This window comes from Bombina bombina, chromosome 1 (genome assembly GCF_027579735.1).
Source record: "Bombina bombina isolate aBomBom1 chromosome 1, aBomBom1.pri, whole genome shotgun sequence".
NCBI lineage: Eukaryota > Metazoa > Chordata > Amphibia > Anura > Bombinatoridae > Bombina > Bombina bombina.
The window spans coordinates 1,458,982,832-1,459,007,280 of NC_069499.1; the positions used below are offsets into that span (position 1 = coordinate 1,458,982,832).

General features: G+C 40.2%; 1 protein-coding gene across 1 annotated transcript in view; it reads left to right on the plus strand.

The window, feature by feature from the left end:
- C1QTNF1 (C1q and TNF related 1) overlaps positions 1-24,449 on the plus strand; it is a 41,814-nt gene that overhangs the window by 10,647 nt on the left and 6,718 nt on the right. The window lies entirely within an intron of this gene.

Consider the following 24,449-nt stretch of genomic DNA (forward strand, 5'->3'; position numbering starts at 1 on the left):
GCAGTCACATGACCGGCTTTACTTCATAACGTTTCTGAGAAAAAAGTTGTTTCTCTTCATTTCTGGGTGATCCAGTCTTTTTTGGTAGCGGTAAGACACCTCAGTAATTGAGGTGTGGGGTTGCCTGAGGGGTATTTTAGAAGTTTATTTGATGTTTATTAAATGTTTTCTTTTTAATGACACAATGAGTCCACGGATCATCTAATTACTATTGGGAATATCACTCCTGCCCAGCAGGAGGCGGCAAAGAGCACCACATAAAAGCTGTTAAATATTACCTCCCTTCCCTCCCACCCCAGTCATTCTCTTTGCCTACATTAGAGCAAGTAAGTTAGGTGTTAGAAAAAGATTTTTCAATCAAAAGTTTGTTATTTTTAAGTAGTGCAAGATTGTGCTGCTTTAGTCATAGGGTGTAGCCGTAGTCCATATCAGTCTCTTCAGTAGAGCAGTGGTGGCTTTAGAGCAATGCGAACTTGTGGGACATAATTCTCACTGCGCCTCCCATATACTGATGCTGCCCTAACTCTGAAAGCCTGAGTAAAATTAGTAAAATTACTCAGTCTTTTTTTCACAGGTCTATGTGAGGGAGAGGACCTCTCAAACCTGGGAGCTGCCTTGCTGTCGGGCAGATTAGGAGGTAAGTGCTTACTTTATTTTCTGGGGTTACAAGAATGAGACTCAGAATAAGAGGCACTTTATTTCATATGGGACACATTCAAAGGCTCACTGAAGTTTGGGCTCTTTAATGTGGACAGCACGCAGGCACTGGGGCTAGAAAATATTAAGGCATGTTGGTGGTTCCATACTCCCGGCGGTTTCACTTAGTAAAAATATGCCGACCGGGAGAAGACTTTGTGTGACGCCCACGATGGGCGGATCTAGAGGAGGCAACAATTTGCGTTGCGCGCCTTTTTCTCCCTTACTTCCTGATTGATCCGAAGGGGAAGCAGTGCAGCATCTGTGTCCATTACTCATTGGGCTCATTTTATGCATGGTTTATGAACGGAGTCCGGTTTATTCCATCTTCTACTGAGTTCCGGATCTATTACTAGAGAATCAGCCCCTGCTCAGAGAGTACTGGTGTCATCAGGCAGGTAGGCACCTCAGCTAAGCTGCTGAGGTGTAGAGGTGGTCTTCAGTATTGTTTAGGCTTACTGTCATTTCTGCAGATAAAAAATAAAAAAGTTACCGTTTAAAATTTAAAGTGACTAACGTTTTTTCTTCTTTAAATTTTGGTTAAAATGGATGGACCAAGAGGCTTTGCAAAATGTCACTTGTACTTTGTGTTTTAATGCCAATGTGGAACCACCAATCCCTTTCTGTTCCTCATGCATTGAGAGAACTTTAAATTACAGGGATAGACTTTTTTCTGAACCAACATTTTCCAAGGAGGATGCTGTTCAGGAGTCTAATGACAATGTTCAATATATGCCACAGCTTTCTCCTCAAGCGTCCCAACTTGTATCACCCACACATGCAGTACACTTCCTCTCTAACTCCCCCTGGAGTTACGTTGCAAGACATCACTTCCAAGCAAGAAAAGTCTAAACCTTTCTGCAGACCCAATCAGTCTTGGAACAAGGGAAAACAATCTAAGAAGCCTGCTGCTGAATCAAAGACAGCATGAAGGGCATGCCCCCGATCCGGGACCGGATCTTGTAGGGGGCAGGCTTTCCTTCTTCGCTCAGGCTTGGGTTCGAGATGTTCAGGATCCCTGGGCAGTGGACATAGTGTCCCAGGGATACAAACTAGAGTTCAAAAGTTATCCTCCCAGAGGCAGGTTTCTGCTTTCTAGATTATCTATAGATCAGACAAAAAGAGAGACATTCTTACACTGTGTACGGGACCTCTCCGATCTGGGAGTAATAGTTCCTGTTCCAATGCAGGAACAGGGTCTGGGGTTTTATTCCAATCTGTTCGTGGTTCCCAAAAAGGAAGGAACCTTCAGGCCAATTTTAGATCTCAAGAGTCTAAACAAATTCCTCAGAGTACCGTCTTTAAAGTACTTTCCATTCTTCCTTTGGTACTTTCCATTCTTCCTTTGGAACAAGAGGGTCAATTTATGACAACAGTGGATTTAAAGTATGCATATCTGCATGTTCCCATTCACAGGGATCATCACAAGTTTCTAAGGTTTGCCTTTCTAGACAAACACTTTCAATTCGTGGCTCTTCCTTTCGGTCTTGCCACAGCTCCCAGAATTTTCTCAAAGGTTCTGGGATCTCTGTTGGCGGTGCTCTGATTACGGGGCATTGCAGTGGCGCCCTATCTGGACGACATCCTGGTCCAGGTGCCATCCTTTCAGCAAGAAAGTTCCCACACGGAAATGTTGCTATCCTTCCTGCATTCTCACGGTTGAAAGGTAAATGTGGAAAAGAGATCCTTAGTTCCAAATACAAGGGTAACTTTCTTGGGAACCATGATAGATTCCCTAGCAATGAAGATTTTTCTGACAGAAGTCAGGAAATCAAAGATTTTAGAATCTTGCCTAGCGCTTCAGTCCGCTCCTCGGCCATCAGTGGCTCAGTGCATGGAGGTAATAGGGCTGATGGTGGTGGCAATGGACATCATCTCGTTCGCTCCTCTCCACCTCTGACCTCTGCAGTTAAACATTGTCAGTCAATGGAATGGAGATTATGCGGATTCTCTTCAATGGTGGTGGTCTGATTGTGACAGCCTTCTAGGATGGGGAGCAGTCAGGGGCTCCCTAAAGGCTCAGGGAGTTTGGACTGCCTATAAGCATTCTGGAGCTGAGAGCGATCTTCAATGCTCTTTTGGCCTGGCCCCAGTTAGCCTCGGCCCAGTTTATAAGATTCCAGTTGGACAACATAATTTCAGTGGCTTACATCAATCATCAGGGAGGAACGCGGAGTTCCTTAGCAATGACAGAGGTAGCCAAGATAATTCGGTGGGCGGAGACTCACTCTTGCTGTCTGTCGGTGATCCACATCCCAGGGGTGGACAACTGGGAGGCAGACTTCCTGAGCAGACAGACCTTTCACCCGGGGGAGTGGGAACTCCATCCGGAGGTGTTTTCCAGCCTTATTCTCAAATGGGATCAGCCACAATTGAATCTCATGGCATCTCAACAGAATACGAAGCTTCCGAGGTACGGATCGAGGTCAAGGGACCCTCAGGCGGTGTTGATAGACGCTCTGGCGGTACCTTGGAATTTCAGTCTGGCATACCTTAATTCCAATTGGCTGATAGAATCCTATCAGCCAATCGGAATTCGAGAGACGCTATCATTGATGACGTCATTTAAAGGAACCGTCATTCGTCGTTAGTCGTTGGCCTAGAAGGATGTTCCGCGCCGGAGGTCTTCAGGATGTAGCCGTTCCTCGTCGGATGGATGAAGATAGAAGATGCCGCTTGGATGAAGCCTTCTCCCGGTCCGGATGTCCTCTTCTACCCGGATAGGATGAATCTTCCGGTCTGGATGTCCTCTTCTGGCACATCGGATGAAGACTTCTGGACGGATCGGATGACCACTGGTGCCCGGCTGGGTGAAGACGGCTCAAGGTAGGGTGATCTTCAATGGGGTAGTGTTAGTTTTTTTTAAGGGGGTATTGGGTGGGTTTTAGAGTAGGGGTGTTTGAGTGGTGGGTTGTAATGATGGGGGGTATTGTATTTTTTTTACAGGTAAAAGAGCTGATTACTTTGGGGCAATGCCCCGCAAAAGGTCCTTTTAAGGGCTATTTGTAATTTAGTATAGGGTAGGACTTTTTATTATTTTGGGGTGCTTTTTTATTTTATTAGGAGGCTTAGATTAGGTGTAATTAGATTAAACTTCTTGTAATCTTTTTTATTTTTTGTAATTTAGTGTTTGTTTTTTTCCGTAATTTAGTTTAATGAATTTAATTGTATTTAATTGTAGGTAGTTTATGTAATTAATTTAATGATAATGTAGTGTTAGGTGTAATTGTAACTTGGGTTAGGATTTATTTTACAGGTAAATTTGTACTTATTTTAACTATGTAGTTATTAAATAGTTAATAACTATTTAATAACTATTGTACCTAGTTAAAATAAATACAAAGTTGCCAGTAAAATAAAAATAAATCATAAGATGGCTACAATGTAATTATTAGTTATATTGCAGCTATCTTATGGTTTATTTTACAGGTAAGTATTTAGTTTTAAATAGGAATAATTTATTTAATTGTAGTAAATTTATTTAGATGTATTTAAATTATATTTAAATTAAGGGGGTGTTAGGGTTAGACTTAGGTTTAGGGGTTAATAACTTTATTATTGTAGCGGCGACGCTAGTGGTGGCAGATTAGTGGTTAATAAATGTAAGTAGGTGTTGGCGATGTTAGGGCAGGCATATTAGAGGTTAATAAAAATTAACTAGTGTTTGCAAGGCGGGAGTGCAGCTGTTTAGGGGTTAATACATTTATTAAAGTGGCAGCGATGTCCGGTCAGCAGATTAGGGGTTAATAAGTGTAGTTAGGTTGCGGCGACGTTGGGGACGGCAGATTAGGGGTTAATAACTATAATGTAGGTTGCGGTGATGTTGTGGGCAGCAGATTAGGGGTTCATAAGTATAATGTAGGTGGCGGCGGTGTCCTGAGCGGCAGATTAGGGGTTAATAGTATAATGCAGGTAGGGGGCGGCGGATTAGGGGTTAATACGTGTAAGATTAGGGGTGTTTAGACTCTTGGTTCATGTTAGGGTGTTAGGTGCAGACATATTTTTTCTTTCCCCATAGGAAACAATGGGGCTGCGTTAGAAGCCGGACGCTGCTTTTTTGCAGGTGTTAGGTTTTTTTTCAGCCAGCTCAGCCCCATTGTTTCCTATGGGGAAATCGTCCACGAGCACATTTTAGCCAGCTTACCGCTACCGTAAGCAACGCTGGTATTACAGTGAGATGTGGAGCTAAATTTGCTCAACGCTCACTTTTCTGAGGCTAACGCAGCCATTCAGAAAACTTGTAATACCAGCGTTGTTTAAAGTGAGCGCTGGAAAAAAAAGGCTTGTTAGCAACGCAAGTCTTTACCGACAAAACTCGTAATCTAGCCGATAGTATATTAACCCCTTAATGACCGGACCATTTTTCAATTTTCTTACCCTTAATGACAATGGCTATTTTTACATTTCTGCAGTGTTTGTGTTTAGCTGTAATTTTCCTCTTACTCATTTACTGTACCCATACATATTATATACCGTTTTTCTCGCCATTAAATGGACTTTCTAAGGATACCATTATTTTCATCATATCTTATAATTTCCTATAAAAAAAATATAAAATATGAGGAAAAAATTGAAAAAAACACACTTTTTCTAACTTTGACCCCCAAAATCTGTTACACATCTACAATCACCAAAAAACACCTATGCTAAATAGTTTCTAAATTTTGTCCTGAGTTTAGAAATACCCAATGTTTACATGTTCTTTACTTTTTTTGCAAGTTATAGGGCCATAAATACAAGTAGCACTTTGCTATTTCCAAACAACTTTTTTTCAAAATTAGCGCTAGTTACATTGGAACCCTGATATCTGTCAGGAATACCTGAATATCCCTTGACATGTATATATTTTTTTTTAGAAGACAACCCAAAGTATTGATCTAGGCCCATTTTGGTATATTTCATGCCACCATTTCACCGCCAAATGTCATCAAATAAAAAAAAAAGTTCACTTTTTCACAAATTTTGTCACAAACTTTAGGTTTCCCACTGAAATTATTTACAAACAGCTTCTGCAATTAAGGCACAAATGGTTGTAAATGCTTCTTTGGGATCCCCTTTGTTCAGAAATAGCAGACTTATATGGCTTTGGGGTTGCTTTTTGGTAAGTAGAAGGCCGCTAAATGCTGCTGCGCACCACACGTAAATTATGCCCAGCAGTTAAGGGGTTAAATTAGGTAGCTTGTAGGGAGCTTGCAGGGTTAATTTTAGCTTTAGGGTAGAGATCAGCCTCCCACCTGACACATCCCACCCCCTGATCCCTCCCAAACAGTTCTCTTCCCTCCCCCACCCCACAATTGTCCCCGCCATCTTAAGTACTGGCAGAAAGTCTGCCAGTACTAAATAAAAGGAGTTTTTATTTTTTTTAATAAAAAAAAATAAAATGTTTTAGCTGTGATGGACTCCTGCCTTAGCCCCAACCTCCATGATCCCCCCCCCAGCAATCTAACCCTCTCCCCTACCTAATTGCCGCCATCTTGGGTACTGGCAGCTGTCTGCCAGTACCCAATTTGCCCCCCAAAAAAGTGTTTTTATTATTATTTTTTATTACTAATTTAATTTTTTCTGTAGTGTAGCAGCCCCCCACAATACCCCAACCCCCTCCCCCTCCCAGATCCTCATATATATATATTTTCCCCCCTCTTCCCACTCATTGGTGTCAGTGTGGGTAGGTGATCGCTCGCATGCGCGCGCACCCGCGCGCGCACGCGCATGCGCACCCCCGCACGCTCCCGGCACCCGGCGTGCACATTGCACTTACAGGAGCCGGATGCCGGGTAGCGATGGGCCGCCCACCCGCCTCCCTGTTGCGCTCCCACCCACCAACGAACCGGCCGCATCGCTACCGGTGCAGAGAGGGCCACAGAGTGGCTCTCTCTGCATCGGATGCTTTCTAAGGGTATTGCAGGATGCCTCAATATCGAGGCATCACTGCAATACCCTGAGAGCTGCTGGAAGCGATTGCGATCGCTTCCAGCACTCTCTTAGACAAGTGACGTACCAGGTACGTCCATTGTCACTAACTGCAAGTTTTTGCAGGACGTACCTGGTACGTCACTTGTCATTAAGGGGTTAAGTGAACACCTAAAAAGATACATTTGGCTATATAGTATTTTGCTATCAAAGCTGTTTTCCTGCTCATGTTGCCCTCCGGTGGTTTATGTGAGAATTGCAACCAAAGGGGATTTTAGTATCAAATAACCATATGCATTCTCAAAGAACCAATGAAATGTTCAGCTCCGTTAGGGCCAATCAGAAGACAAGCACCGATAGTGCATATTCAAAACGTTCACCAATGATTAGAGAATGGAGGTATCTTTATTACTTGATAAAAGTCTAATGCAAGAGAAAAGAAAAGACAGATGTTGCTAAATTTTGACTAACTGACTAACCTGCTGCCTTGGATCACAGTCTCTATAAAGCAAAATTGGGCCTAACCTTTATTTTCATAATTGCAATACCTCTCATATGATGGTGAATGGATCTATCTGAAAAAGCTGAACCCTCATCTGGTTATTTGTAAAGTATAAGCGATGGTCAAGTATATTTAATATTTAAATCAAAGGCATTCTATAGCTATAATTAAATTGTAGCTGTGATTTAAAAGGGTGTTTTGTACTTTAAATGTATGTCCCATTGGCCTTTGTAGCTTAGAAATATTTATATTGATGCTAAGTTATTTTATTGCTAGGAAAAATAATTTGTATTTTGGTCAGTCTTACTTATTGTGAAATCACTTAGAAATTGCATATAAATTGGTTATTGTGTTAATAATATACAATTTCTCTGATTAGTTTAAGTTCAGCATTATAACTTCTAGGCTTATGTAGTGGCAGTAAATTAGAATTGTTGGCTAATTATAGGCTGTTCTGGTATTCTCATTTGTGGTATTTTTAATAAGCGATTCATTGTGAATAAGGTTAATGTGTAGAAATATCTTTATAACTGACTTTGTATAGAATAATTGTAACAGCATATACATACTTAGATTGGCCATAAGTAATACGATATTTACTACGTAAATATAGTCATTGTGTCTATAAAGATAACTAATCTGAACAAAGGATTTAAAATTAATTTTTAATATTCATAATTACAAGGCGTATACAACATTTATTTGTTGGCAACTGCTGAGATAAGTACACCAACATTTTATTGGAGACACAGCTGAAAGAATATTATCTTTATCACATTGATATAACATATTTTGTAGTTAATGAAAAAATTATTATCTAGAAAACAAAATTAAAAATGTTTTTTGTAATATTTTAAAATTACATTTTTTCCCCCATTGTTCAAAATTGTATTAGCGTTTTAATTTAACCAAATACTAAGCCAAAATAATAATGTCTGTTACTAAAAGGGAATCAATTGAATCTATACAAAGTATTGAAATATGTTCCCCAAAATCAACCATTAGTCAGGCAGAAACGCTTAAAACAGAAGCCATTACTCACCTTTAAAATAGATTAAGTATTGAGGGAGAATTAAACGCTTACATTAAGATGCTTAAGACTAAGGCCAAAAATATTGCAAATAATATATGGTGTGCGAAAAATGTCCAATAAGATTGAAGGACAGAACTCACAATTGGAGCAACTGAAGGGTAAAAATTATTCCTTAAGATTTAGTAGCCCAAATAGAACATTTCAATAAACAACTCGCAGAGAGACAGAAAGAGTTAAGTGACCTAAAAAGGCAGTATAGAAATAATAAAAAACCCTCCATTAGTAGTGAAAATAATGAAAATAATAATACAGGTATGTTAAAAACTCTAAAAGAATTTATGAGAAATGAACTGCAGAACATTAGGGAAGAATTTATACAAAGGACTCTGATTGGGTCAGAGGTAAACTTCCCAAATAGACAGTCACCTCATGTTTTAAATTCAGGGAACTGCTATACTTCAGAGGGGGAGCGCAGCTCTAGTAGTGAGTCAGAGGGCGGAGCCAGCTATCCAGATAGCCCGCATAATACTAATGTACGTAAGGGATCTCCCAATAGTAAAAGTAGGGCAGATAGGGGGCGCTCCAGCCCCAAAAATAAGGTCCCTAGGAAGGCCCAAGATACATCTAATAAGATATATTACACCCCTAAAATAATTACTTTCTTAAGTGGTGCAGTACCTAAATTTTCCAAAAAGGGGACCACTTCCATAATTGACCACTTATAGGCCTATGAAAATGCTTTATCCATAATGAATGTTAATAGTGAGCAGTCAAAAATTAAATGTCTGCCCTGGGTATTTGAAGGTAGACATCACAAATTCTTTGCTTCACTAAGGATATGAATATCAATTCCTGAAGTGAAACTGTCGCAGTGCAAAAAGGAGTTTTGTTTTTTTATTGCACGACCGCTGCTAAGGCGGCTGTATACGGTTTGAAATGTGGAGCGAATCAAAGCCCTATAGAATTCCTTTCTGCACTAAAAAGTGCGTACAGTATGGCCAAAGACTACCCCAAATTTGAGAGCTCAGAATTTGTGAGTTTATTTTATGAAGCATTGCCTACGCACATCAAAATTAATTTGGCTAGAGATTTTAATGAGAACTGCTTATTGGACTGGCTGATCAAAGAAAGTACAAAGTTATACTCTATTCAGCAGTCCGGTGAACAGGGGGTTAAAAGGGAACCAAGGCCCAGCCCTAAAATTGTGGCAGAAACTAATTGGGCTAATACCTGAAGGATACTTAACTGAAGAATAGTTAATAGAACAATCCTTTGCATCTATGCCAGAGGGATTGTTTACAATTCAGTCTATTTATGCCTTCAGCTCAGAGGAAGGCATCTGTAAAATTGAAGAAACCTCCCTAGTATTTGATCAGCCGATCAAAGAGCAAGAATACCCCAATACCCAGAATCATGGGGGCAATGTAAATTATAATCAAGGGGATCTCACCTCTAGGTTGGAAGAAGCCTATAAGATAGGAAAGCCTGAAATCTTTCCTGGATTTCAGCAAATAGTCGAAGAGCAAATCTCCTTAGCTAATGGCTGTTCCAGTGATGATGAACGCCGACAGCTATGAGAACTCCTGATGGAGTACAAGGATATTTTTGCTAGGGATTCTTATGACAGTGGGACTACAGACCTGCACATTGCAAGAATCCAAACAGATCCCAATGCACCACCTGTCTTTGTTAAACAATACAGACTTTCTTTAGCCTCATATGATTCTCTTGCAGAAATCATAAGAAACCTGGAAGAAAGGGGTATTATCAGACAGGTGCATAGCTCTTATAACAATCCTATTCTAGGTGTTCTTAAGCCCAATGGACAAATGGGTCCATATTAACCAGTTGCGAGCGTGGCATCCTAGATCCCAACTACAAGTCATAGAGGGAGAATGAAGTGTCATATCCCCAAACGCACTAAAGAAGTATTGTAGTTTAAAAATGCCTAGCTAAAGAGCATAAATATGAGGATGAAAAATAACGGACTCTCTTCATGATAAGACTGTCTATGATGCATACTGTCAGTACATTCACAAAGTACCACTGACTTTAAGCCCATTCAAATACATGTGTCATACAAATATTAAAATTGGAAGGGGGAATTATGTCACGGTACCTGTGAAGTAACATTAAATAAACTGCATATGTATCGCACAATTTAATATTTCATGCCAGCTTATATCTCCCCTGACATGAGTTGAGTGGGCTATAGCCACAACAGACCAAACCCCCTTGTTCTGAAATGCAGATTTGTAGAACAAAGAAATAGACTTTAAAGAGGATCTTTCTTCTATGTAATAAAAATTTACCAGATAATGACCCCATGCTGGGCTACGATACACATCTCCCCAGACAAGCTAGCAATGTAAGTCTTGGGGGTTTTTAAAGGAGAAGTTAGAATTTCATATACAATGAAATTGTGTAATTTTCAAATGTTTCATTTATACTCAGGTCATATTAAAAAAAAAAAAAAAATATATATATATATATATATATATATATATATATATATATATATATATATATATATATATATATATATATGAAAATTATACTATATTGGATGAATGTCTGCTGTATTGAATGATTAGCTACATTGATACATTTAAAATGTGTTCCAAACTCTCAGAATAATAACATATTTTTGCTCTTCTATTTTTCAGACATATGACGTACAAATTAGATTCCAAATATGACTAGTAGTTACTGCAAAGTTTGCTTCCAATTACATATATTATATAAGATGGTGACTGGGAAATGAAATATATACCAGTATATCAAATGAACTGATATACAAAAAAAGTCAGATATACATATATGTTTTATTGGTTTATACTACTAGTCCCCTCATAAACATGTAACTTTAAAAAGCATCTTTTAAAACATTATAAGTAATACCTCATGTTTATGATGAAAATACTCAGATTAAATGGTATTATATGGTCCCATATGTGTTGAACATATAATTGATAAATAATAGAAAATATAGTATGTTAAGTGAACACCTAAAAAGATACATTTGGCTATATAGTATTTTGCTATCAAAGCCGTTTTCCTGCTCATGTTTCCCTCCGGTGGTTTATGCGAGAATTGCAACCAAAGGGGATTGTAGTATCAAATAACCATATGCATTCTCAAAGAACCAATGAAATGTTCAGCTCCGTTAGGGCCAATCAGAAGACAAGCACCGATAGTGCGTATCCAAAACGTTCACCAATGATTAAAGAATGGAGGTAGGCTTTATCACTTGATAAAAGTCTAATGCAAGAGAAAAAAAAAGACAGATGCTGCTAAATTTTCCCTGACTGACAACCTGCTGCCTTGGATCACAGTCTCTATAAAGCAAAACCTTTATTTTCATAATTGCAATACCTCTAATATGATGGTGAACGGATCTATCTGAAAAAGTTGAACCGTCAACTGGTTATTTGGTAAAGTATAAGCGATTGTCAAGTATATTTAATATTTAAATCAAAGGTATTCTATAGCTATAATTAAATTGTAGCTGTGATTTAAAAGGGTGTTTTGTACTTAAAATTTATGTCCCATTGGCCTGTATAGCTTAGAAATAATTATATTGATGCTAAGTTATTGTATTGCTAGGAAAAATAATTTGTATTTTGGTCAGTCTTACTTATTGTGAAATCTTTTAGAAATTGCATATAAATTGGTTATTGTGTTAATAATATACAATTTCTCTGATTGTTATAAGTTCAGCATTATAACTTTTAGGCTGTCATTCTCATTTGTGGTATTCATTGTGAATACGGTTAATGTGTAGAAAACTCTTTATAACTGGCTTTGTATAGAATAATTGTAACAGCATAGACATACTTAGATTGACCATAAGTAATACGATATTTACTACGTAAATATAGTCATTGTGTCTTTAAAGATAACTTATCTGAACAAAGGATTAAATATTATTTTTTAATATTCATAATTACAAGACGTATACAACATTTTTTGGTTGGCAACTGCTGAGATAAGTACACCAACATATCTTAGAGAATAGAGTTAGATCAGTTGTCAAGGGATTCTCTCCCGTGGTGGATTTCTCAGGAACATCTGTCTTAGGGCACATGCTAACGGAGACCTTCCTGGGTGATCGTGATCACGGACACCAGCCTGCTGGGCTGGGGAGCAGTCTGGAACATGCAAATGTGCACTGGTATTACAAATTAGGTGCAATCCGAACAAGACCGCGCTTCCGTAGGCTCTAATGGGAGCCTCGTTTTCATGCTATAAGACACGGCATGAGAACTAGCGCAGCGAAGGAGGCAAGTCGCACAGCGATGGGCAGCAGATTGTAGTAAATATATATCATTATATATTTATGTGTATATACACATACAGTATTAACACAGAAATATATATGTATATATAAACATATAGATATATATTTACAGGGAACACATAGTTCCCCATAGACCGCAATGTAATGTTTTTTTCTAACACCCCACACCCACCACTTTCACCCCTTAAGGACTAGGCCATTTTTCAATTTCTGTTGTTAATAAACATGCTTTCAGCGGAAACTGGTAGGCATAAAGTGTTAAAATGTCCATTACAACTTATAGTACAATATGTGAAAAATATGTAAAAACATGCATGTAAAAATTATATGACTCAAATAATTAATAAAAAAAATGTACCTATAAATATGAATATAACAAATAAATCCTAAAGTATACAAAAAATAATAAAGAACTAATAATAACTAAGATATTGTTTATCCTTTTAACCTTTTAATGCCGTTATGCCGTTCTATTCTGTCATAATTACACTGGGCTTTAGAGCCGTTATGACGGAATAGAACATCATAGCCAATGGCTGTCCTAAAGCCTTATGTGCTTCGAGGATTTGATCGCGGTCTGGAGGGCATTCCAAGGGTTGTAGGGACGCCCCCCCAGATGCAATCCAATAATTGAAATCTCGTGGTTTCAATTTGTCTACATCGGAACACTTGTTCCGATGTAGACACTTTAACCCTGTTGCGAAAGGGTTAAAACCCCAGAGAAAATATGTTTATAAACCGACATACTTAAAATGGCACAGTAAGGAGACCTAGGCATAACTAACAGAGCCCTTCTGCTCCAGGAGGCTCTGTGTGAATCTATTTATAGTCACAAAAACACCCCTGTTAGCAAAAAAAATATGAATATTAACCCTTTAAGGACCAGACAATTTTTCAATTTCTTACCCTTAAGTACCAGGGCTATTTTTACATTTCTGCAGTGTTTGTGTTTAGCTGTACTTTTCCTCTTACTCATTTACTGTACCCACACATATTATATACCGTTGTTATCACCATTAAATGGACTTTCTAAAGATACCATTATTTTCATCATATCTTATAATTTACCATAATTTTGTTTTATAAAATATAATGAAAAAATGGAAAAAAAAACACAATTTTTCTAACTTTGACCCCCAAAATCTGTGGCACATCTAGAACCACCAAAAAACACCCATGCTAAATAGTTTCTAAATGTTGTCCTGAGTTTAGATATAGCCAATGTTTACAATGTTCTTTGTTGTTTTTTTCTCCTACATTGGTGTGTCCGGTCCACGGCTTCATCCTTACTTGTGGGAATATTCTCTTCCCTAACAGGAAATGGCATAGAGAGCACAGCAAAAGCTGCCCATATAGCTCCCCCTCTGGCTCCGCCCCCCAGTCATTCTCTTTGCCGCTCTGAACAAGTAGCATCTCCACGGGAATGGTAAAGAGTATGTGGTGTTAGTTGTAGTTTTTTATTTCTTCTATCAAGAGTTTGTTATTTTAAAATAGTGCCGGTTTGTACTATTTACTCTACAACAGAAAGTGATGAAGAGTTCTGTTTAAAGAGGAGTATGATTTTAGCAGCAGTAACTAAAATCCATTGCTGTTCCCACGCAGGACTGTTGAAACCAGAGAACTTCAGTTGGGGGGAACAGTTTGCAGACTTTTCTGCTCAAGGTATGACTAGTCTCTTTTCTAACAAGACATAGTAATGCTAGAAGACTGTCATTTTCCCTTATGGGATCGGTAAGCCATTTTCTTAGACTCATAACAGAATGAAGGCTTATAAATGGGCTATATACTGGTTGACACTATTGTGGGCTAAATCGATTGATTTATACAATATTTATATGACTTTTGGAGTGTTTTGGAACTTGGAAACACTTTTGGGAACGTTTTTATTACGCCTGGCAGTCATTTAGACACCTAATCTAGTCAGGAAGGCCCCTTCACTCTGGTATGCAGAGGGAGGAGGCCTCATTTTCGCGCCTTAGTTGCGCAGTTACTTCTGAAAGCAGTGCATGCAGCTTCATGTGAGAGGGTCCTGTGGCCATAAAAAACGATTCTAGAAGGCTTTTTTCTGTGGTGAATAACCCCCAAGGAAAGGTAAAGCCGCAGCAAAGGCTGTGGCAGGGACTGTAGTGGGTTTAAACTAGTAAATTGAACAATTAGCTCCGGTTTGCTCATTTAAGGGGTTACAGACTAGGGTGCAAATTTTGTAAAGATCGGATATTTCCTTCATAGTTTTTCAAACATTCAGAAATAAAGTGTACTCTTTTTAGTATTTAAAGAGACAGTAACGGTTTTGTTTAAAAACGGTTTTATTGCATTAATAGCCTGTCTAAGTCTGTCTAACATGTCTGTACCTTCAGATAGAACATGTTCTGTGTGTATGGAGGCCAAGGTGGTCCCCCCTTTAAATGTATGTGAAAATTGTGCCATGGCATCCAAACAAAGTAAGGACAGTACTGTCACATTTAATAAGGTTGCCTAAGATGATTCTTCAAATGAAGGTAGTGGGGATAGTTCATCATCCTCTCCTTCTGTGTCAACACCAGTTATGCCCGCGCAGGCGACACCTAATACATCTAGCGCGCCAATGCTTGTTACTATGCAACAATTAACGACAGTAATGGATAATTCTATAGCTGATCTTTTATCCAAACTGCCAGCATTTCCAAGAAAGCGTGATTGCTCAGTTTTAAATACAGAGGATGAGCAAGTGTGCGCTGACGATAATTTATCTGTTATACCTTCACACCAGTCAGAATTGGCAGTGAGGGAGGGTCTGTCTGAGGGAGAAATTTCTGATTCAGGAAAAGTTTCTCAGCAGGCAGAACCTGATATCGTGACGTTTAAATTTAAGTTAGAACATCTCCGCGCCCTGCTTAAGGAGGTGCTAACTACTCTTGACGATTGTGACTCTTTGGTGATTCCAGAGAAATTGTGCAAAATGGACAAATTCCTTGAGGTCCCTGTGCACGCTGATGCTTTTCCGATACCCAAAAGGGTGGCGGACATAGTGACTAAGGAGTGGGAGAAGCCAGGTATACCTTTTGTCCCACCTCCTATATTTAAGAAAATGTTCCCCATTGTCGACCACAGAAGGGACGCATGGCAAACAGTCCCTAAGGTTGAGGGGGCAGTTTCTACGTTGGCCAAGCGCACAACTATTCCCATTGAGGACTGTTGTGCTTTCAAAGATCCTATGGATAAAAAATTGGAAGGATTGCTTAAAAAGATATTTGTTCAGCAAGGTTTCCTTCTCCAGCCAATTTCGTGCATTATTCCTGTCACAACGGCGGCATCTTTTTGGTTCGAGGAACTAGAAAATTTGCTCAATAAGGAGACTCCATATGAGGAAGTCATGGACAGAATTCACGCACTAAAGTTGGCTAATTCCTTTATTTTAGATGCCGCTTTGCAATTGGCGAAATTAGCGGCAAAAAAATCAGGTTTTGCAATTGTGGCGCGCAGAGCGCTTTGGCTAAAATCTTGGTCGGCGGATGTGTCGTCCAAGACAAAATTGCTTAATATTCCTTTCAAAGGTAAGACCCTTTTTGGGCAAGAATTGAAGGAGATTATTTCAGACATCACTGGGGGAAAGGGCCATGCCCTCCCACAGGATAGGCCTTTCAAGGCTAAGAACAAATCTAATTTTCGTTCCTTTCGCAATTTCAGGAACGGACCGTCTCCTAACTCTGCAGCCTCTAGACAAGAGGGTAACGCTTCGCAGTCTAAACCAGCATGGAAACCAATGCAAGGCTGGAACAAGGGTAAACAGGCCAAGAAGCCTGCTGCTGCTACCAAGACAGCATGAAGGGGTAGCCCCCCGATCCGGGACCGGATCTAGTAGGGGGCAGACTTTCTCTCTTTGCTCAGGCTTGGGCAAGAGATGTTCAGGATCCCTGGGCACTAGAAATAGTCTCTCAGGGTTATCTTCTAGAGTTCAAGGAACTTCCTCCAAGGGGAAAGGTTCCACATGTCTCGCTTATCTTCAGACCAGATAAAGAGACAGGCATTCTTACATTGCGTAGGAGATCTATTAAAGATGGGAGTGATACACCCAGTTCCAACAGTGGAACAAGGTCGGGGGTTTTACTCAAACCTGTTCGTAGTTCTCAAAAAAGAAGGAACTTTCAGGCCAATTCTGGATTTAAAAATTCTAAACAAATTCCTCAGAGTTCCATCGTTCAAAATGAAAACCATTCGAACGATTTTACCAACAATCCAGGAGGGTCAATACATGACTACCGTGGACTTAAAGGATGCGTACCTACATATTCCTATCCACAAAGATCATCATCAGTTCCTAAGGTTCGCCTTTCTGGACAAACATTACCAGTTTGTGGCTCTTCCGTTCGGTTTAGCCACTGCTCCCAGAATTTTCACAAAGGTGCTAGGGTCCCTACTAGCGGTTCTAAGACCGAGGGGCATTGCAGTGGCACCTTACTTAGACGACATCCTAATCCAAGCGTCGTCCCTTTCCAGATCAAGGGCTCATACAGACATTGTATTAGCTTTTCTCAGGTCTCACGGGTGGAAGGTGAACATAGAAAAGAGTTCCCTGTCCCCGTCTACAAGGGTTCCCTTTCTGGGAACAATAATAGATTCTGTAGAAATTAAGATTTTTCTGACAGAGGTCAGAAAATTAAAGCTTCTAAATGCTTGTCAAGTTCTTCAATCTATTCCTCAGCCTTCCATAGCTCAGTGCATGGAGGTAATAGGACTAATGGTTGCAGCAATGGACGTGGTTCCCTTTGCTCGAATTCATCTAAGACCATTGCAACTGTGCATGCTTAAACAGTGGAATGGGGATTATGCAGACTTGTCTCCCCAGATTCAAGTAGACCAGTTAACCAGAGACTCACTCCGTTGGTGGTTGACTCAAGATCACCTGTCTCAGGGAATGAGTTTCCGCAGACCAGAGTGGGTCATTGTCACGACCGATGCCAGTCTTTTAGGCTGGGGCGCGGTCTGGGACTCCCTGAAAGCTCAGGGTCTATGGTCTCGGGAAGAGTCTCTTCTCCCGATAAACATTCTGGAACTGAGAGCGATATTCAATGCGCTCCGGGCCTGGCCTCAACTAGCGAAGGCCAGATTCATAAGATTTCAGTCGGACAACATGACGACTGTAGCGTACATCAATCATCAGGGGGGAACAAAGAGTTCCTTGGCGATGAGAGAGGTATCCAAGATCATCAAATGGGCGGAGGATCACTCCTGCCATCTATCTGCAATTCACATCCCAGGAGTAGACAACTGGGAGGCGGATTATTTGAGTCGTCAGACTTTCCATCCGGGGGAGTGGGAACTCCACCCGGAGGTCTTTGCCCAGTTAACTCGATTATGGGGCATTCCAAACATGGATCTGATGGCGTCTCGTCAGAACTTCAAGGTTCCTCGCTACGGGTCCAGATCCAGGGATCCCAAGGCGACACTAGTGGATGCATTGGTGGCGCCTTGGTTGTTCAACCTAGCTTATGTGTTTCCACCGTTTCCTCTCCTTCCCAGGCTCGTAGCCAGGATCAAACAGGAGAAGGCCTCGGTGATTCTGATAGCTCCTGCGTGGCCACGCAGGACTTGGTATGCAGACCTGGTGAATATGTCATCGGCTCCACCATGGAAGCTACCTTTGAGACAGGATCTTCTAGTACAAGGTCCATTCGAACATCCAAATCTAGTCTCTCTGCAACTGACTGCTTGGAAATTGAACGCTTGATTTTATCTAAGCGTGAGTTTTCAGATTCAGTTATAGATACTCTGGTCCAAGCCAGAAAACCTGTGACTAGGAAAATTTACCATAAAATATGGAAAAAATATATCTGTTGGTGTGAATCCAAGGGATTCTCTTGGAGTGAAATTAAAATTCCTAGGATTCTCTCCTTTCTCCAAGAGGGTTTGGATAAAGGGTTATCAGCGAGTTCTCTAAAAGGACAGATATCTGCTCTGTCTGTTTTGTTACACAAACGTCTGGCAGCAGTGCCAGATGTACAGGCATTTGTACAGGCCTTAGTCAGAATCAAGCCTGTTTACAGACCCATGACTCCTCCATGGAGTCTAAACTTAGTTCTTTCAGTTCTTCAAGGGGTTCCGTTTGAACCTTTACATTCCATAGATATTAAGTTACTATCTTGGAAAGTTCTGTTTTTGGTTGCTATTTCTTCTGCTAGAAGAGTTTCTGAATTGTCTGCTTTGCAGTGTAATTCACCCTATCTGGTATTCCATACAGATAAGGTTGTTTTGCGTACCAAACCTGGTTTTCTTCCAAAAAGTGGTTTCCAACAGGAATATTAACCAGGAAATAGTTGTTCCTTCTCTGTGTCCGAATCCAGTTTCAAAGAAGGAACGTTTGTTACACAATTTAGATGTGGTCCGTGCTTTAAAATTCTACTTAGAAGCAACAAAGGATTTCAGACAGACTTCATCTTTGTTTGTCGTTTATTCTGGTAAGAGGAGAGGACAGAAAGCTACTGCTACCTCTCTTTCTTTTTGGCTGAAAAGCATCATCCGATTGGCTTATGAGACTGCCGGACGGCAGCCTCCTGAACGAATTACAGCTCACTCTACTAGAGCTGTGGCTTCCACATGGGCCTTCAAGAACGAGGCTTCTGTTGATCAGATATGTAAGGCAGCGACTTGGTCTTCTCTGCATACTTTTGCCAAATTTTACAAATTCAATACTTATGCTTCTTCGGAGGCTATTTTTGGAAGAAAGGTTTTGCAAGCCGTGGTGCCTTCCGTTTAGGTAACCTGACTTGTTCCCTCCCTTCATCCGTGTCCTAAAGCTTTGGTATTGGTTCCCACAAGTAAGGATGAAGCCGTGGACCGGACATAACAATGTAGGAGAAAACAGAATTTATGCTTACCTGATAAATTTCTTTCTCCTACGGTGTGTCCGGTCCACGGCCCGCCCTGGCTTTTTAGTCAGGTTTCAAATTTTTTATTTCTGTACACTACAGTCACCACGGCACCCTATAGTTTCTCCTTTTTCTCCTAACCGTCGGTCGAATGACTGGGGGGCGGAGCCAGAGGGGGAGCTATATGGGCAGCTTTTGCTGTGCTCTCTTTGCCATTTCCTGTTAGGGAAGAGAATATTCCCACAAGTAAGGATGAAGCCGTGGACCGGACACACCGTAGGAGAAAGAAATTTATCAGGTAAGCATAAATTCTGTTTTTGCAAGTTATAGGGCAATAAATACAAGTAGCACTTTGCTATTTCCAAACCATTTTTTTTTTCCAATTAGCGATAGTTACATTGGAACACTGATATCTGTCAGAAATCCCTGAATATCCCTTGACATGTATATATTTTTTTTTAGTAGACAACCCAAAGTATTGATCTAGGCCCATTTTGGTAGATTTCATGCCACCATTTCACCCCCAAATGCGATCAAATAAAAAAAATTGTTCACTTTTTCACAAACTTTTTCACAAACTTTAGGTTTCTCACTGAAATTATTTACAAACAGCTTGTGCAATTATGGCACAAATGGTTGTAAATGATTCTCTGGGATCCCCTTTGTTCAGAAATAGCAGACATATATGGCTTTGGCATTGCTTTTTGGTAATTAGAAGGCTGCTAAATGCCGCTGCTCACCACATTTGTATTAGGCCCAGCAGTGAAGGGGTTAATTAGGGAGCTTGTAGGGTTAATTTTAGCTTTAGGGTAGTGTAGTAGACAACCCAAAGTATTGATATAGGCCCATTTTGATATATTTCATACCACCATTTCACCTCCAAATGCGATCAAATAAAAAAAATCGTTAACTTTTTCACTAACTTTGGGTCTCTCACTGAAATTATTTAACAGCGTGTGCAATTATGGCACAAATGGTTGTAAATGCTTCTCTGGGATCCCCTTTATTCAGAAATAGCAGACATATATGGCTTTGGCGTTGCTTTTTGGTAATAAGAAGGCCGCTAAATGCCGCTGCGCACCACACTTGTATTATGCCCAACAGTGACAGGGTTAATTAGGTAGCTTGTAGGGAGCTTGAATGGTTAATTTTAGCTTTAGTGTAGAGATCAGCCTCCCACCTGACACATCCCACCCCCTGATCCCTCCCAAACAGCTCTCTTAACTCTCCCACCCCACAATTGTCCCCGCCATCTTATGTACTGACAGAAAGTCTGCCAGTACTAAAATAAAAGTTTTTTCTTCTTTAGTTTTTTTATTTAAAAATAATAATAATAATATTCAAATGTGTAGGATCCCCCCTTAGCCCCCAACCTCCCTGATCCCCCCCCAAAGAGCTCTCTAACCCTCCCCCCACTAACTATTCGCCACCATTTTGGGTACTGGCAGCTGTCTGCCAATATCCACTTTGCAATAAAATGTGTAGTGTAGCTGCACCCCCATACCATACCCCCCTCCCAGATCCCGTTTTCAGATTGATTTTACCCTCCTCTGCCATCTGCCACCCACCACCCTCCCACCACTTACATTTTTCCAGGTGAATTGCGGCCAGATCGCCCCCACCCCCCGAGTGCGCTCCCACGCGCACCCAACAGGCATTTCCCATTGCTGGCCGGAAGCTTACCAGCTATGGGCCGCCCACCCGCCTCCCTGCTGCTGCTCCCACCCACTAACGATCGGCACCATCGCTGGCCGATGCAGAGAGGGCCACAGAGTGGCCCTCTCTACATCGGTGTGCCAAAAAAGGTATTGCAGTGATGCCTCAATATCGAGGCATCACGGCAATACCTTGAAAGCGCCTGGAAGCGATCAGGATCACTTCCAGCCGCTTGAAACCCCTAACGTCGTACAGGGTACGTCGCTGGTCTTTAAAGACCAGTTTGTGTCTGACGTACCCTGTACGACGTGTGTCATTAAGCGGTTAAAACTGCCTTCTGCAGTTATTAATTAAAAAAAAAAAAGATGCTAATTTTTAAAGGCAGACTAAACTAAATTTTGGGGGACATTTTTTGGTTAATTTTTGAAGCACTAATTGTTACTGTAATGGCTGTTTTTTTTTATCACGCATCTGTTTAAATTAGCTCTCCAATTGTAATCTAGCCCATTGTGTTATTATTTGTATAATATTGAGGAAAAAACTCACCAATTTTCAATAAACTTATAAGATTTGGGTGTCAGAAGATTTTTACCTTCACATGGAAAATTGCTTCTGCCCGTTATTGGATGGATAGTATTTAACGGTTTATTGGAGATTTTCAGCAATGATTTATGCACTTGCTCAGGATACAATTTAGTAAAAATGCCAGTGTGGATCTTTAATAAAACACTTTGCCAGATTTGACATGAAAAAACATGCAAACACTTGCAGGGGCTGTCCTCAGAATTTTTTTTTTAAAAAGGGTCTCTCCTTGCAAGGTGTGAGATGTATTAAATAGAAATACAGTGAGATCTGCAGGTGAAAAATGCTTAGCGTGTACATCAGACCTGGCAGAGCTACTGATATGGAACACCCTTGTTTAGCCCATTAGCAGAGACAGGGAAACTCATTTTACAATAGGGAAAATAATACAGTTTGAATTTGGTATTATAAATAAATAGTTTTTTGTGTATGTCCAGTATAGTTGTATTATGATTTCTACTGTGTACCTTAAATAGTTATTTTTTCCTGTGCAATTTCCATATAAATTTAAATTTTTCCCTTAAAAAACCCCACAAAAAAAACATTTTTTTGCAGAACGATTTGGTAACAATTTTTAATGTGACTAAACAATAGATTTTTTGACTGCATATTTTTATTGAATTACATCTCCATCATTGAGCATTTGTCACTGAGGGAAGCATTGCAAGAAATCGTGGCCTGAAGAGTTTTAACCTAAGGAACTAGAGTGTCCGTCAAGACAGAAAAGCCCTTATTAGGTCATATTTCAAAGTCCTCCTTCTCCTCTCTGCTGTATGTGCGCATTCTATTGGCTGATCGGAACAGCCAATAGAATGAGAGCTCAATCTGATTGGCTGATTGGATCAGCCAATCGGATTGAACTTGAATCTGATTGGCTGATTCAATCAGCCAATCAGATTTTTCCTACCTTAATTCCGATTGGCTGATAGAATCCTATCAGCCAATCGGAATTCGAGGGACGCCATCTTAGATGACGTCATTTAAAGGAACCTTGATTTGGCGAGTAGGCGTCATTTAAAGAGGATGGATCCGCGTCGGCTGGAAGAAGATGGCTCCGCTCCGGATGGATGAAGATAGAGGATGCCGCTTGGATAAAGATGTCTGCCGGTCCAGATGTCCTCTTCTGCCCGGATAGGATGAAGACTTCTGCCGGTCTGGATGTCCTCTTCTGCCCCATCGGATGAAGACTTCGGCCCGAGTGGGTGAAGACGACTCAAGGTAGGGAGATCTTCAGGGGGGTAGTGTTAGGTTTATTTAAGGGGGGTTTGGGTTAGAATAGGGGTTTTAATGTTGGGGGGGGTTGTATTTTTTTTTACAGGCAAAAGAGCTGATTACTTAGGGGCATGCCCCGCAAAAAGCCCTTTTAAGGGCTGGTAAAAGAGCTGGTTACTTTTTAATTTAGAATAGGGTAGGGACCTTTATTATTTTGGTGGGCTTTTTTATTTTATTAGGGGACTTAGAGTAGGTGTAATTAGCCTAATATTCTTGTAATCTTTTTTTATTTTTTGTAATTTAGTGGTGTTTTTTTTTGTAATTTAGTTTAGTTTATTTAATTATATGTAATTGTAGGTAATTTATTTAATTAATTTATTGATAGTGTAGTGTTAGGTTTAATTGTAACTTAGGTTAGGATTTATTTTACAGGTAATTTTGTAATTATTTTAACTAGGTAGTTATTAAATAGTTAATAACTATTTAATAGCTATTGTACCTAGTTAAAATAAATACAAAGTTGCCTGTAAAATAAATATAAATCCTAAAATAGCTACAATATAATTATTTGTTATATTGTAGCTATATTAAGGTTTATTTTACAGGTAAGCATTCAGTTTTAAATAGGAATACTTTAGTTAAAAAGATTTAATTTATTTTGTTAGATTAAAATTATATTTAACTTAGCGGGGTGTTAGGGTTCGACTTAGCTTTAGGGGTTAATACATTTATTAGAGTAGTGGCGAGGTCCGGTCGGCAGATTAGGGGTTAATACTTGAAGTTAGGTGGCGGCGATGTTAGGGAGGGCAGATTAGGGGTTAATACTATCTATTATAGTGTTTGCGAGGCGGGAGTGCGGCGGATAAGGGGTTAATAACTTTATTAGAGTAGCGGCGAGGTCCGGTCGGCAGATTAGGGGTTAATAAGTGTAGGTAAGGTAGCGGCGACGTTGGGGGGGCAGATTAGGGGTTAATAAATATAATATAGATGTCGGCGATGTTAGGGGCAGCAGATTAGGGGTACATAGGTATAATGTAGGTTGCGGCGGTGTCCGGAGCGGCAGATTAGGGGTTAATAGTATAATGCAGGTGTCAGCGATAGCGGGTGCGGAAGATTAGAGGTTAATAAGTGTAAGGTTAGGGGTGTTTAGACTCGGGGTACATGTTAGGGTGTTAGGTGCAGACTTAGAAACTGTTTCCCCATAGGAAACAATGGGGCTGCGTTGGGAGCTTAACGCTGCTTTTTTGCAGGTGTTAGGTTTTTTTTCAGCCCAAACTGCCCCATTGTTTCCTATGGGGATATCGTGCACGAGCACGTTTTGCCAGCTTACCCCTACCGTAAGCAACGCTGGTATTGAGGGTTGAAGTGGAGCTACATTAGGCTCAACGCACCTTTTTTTGAGCCTAACGCAGCCCCTCAGACAACTCTCAATACCAGCGTTGTTTGGAAGCAGCGGTAGGAAAAAAAGCTGCGTTAGCTACGCGGGTCTTTACCGACAAAACTCTAAATCTAGCCGTTAGTGTGTAGCGTGTCTTTCTTACAGATACCAAGTGAGTGATGTACACAGGTGTTTCCTTTATGATTTGAGTGTCTGGTTTTACACAGATGTTTAATTTATATGTTGTAAGGTGTAATTTGTACAGATGTTATATAATGTAGATGTCATACAATGTCTTGTGCACTTCTGTTTCTGCACATCTGTCCTTGCTCAGA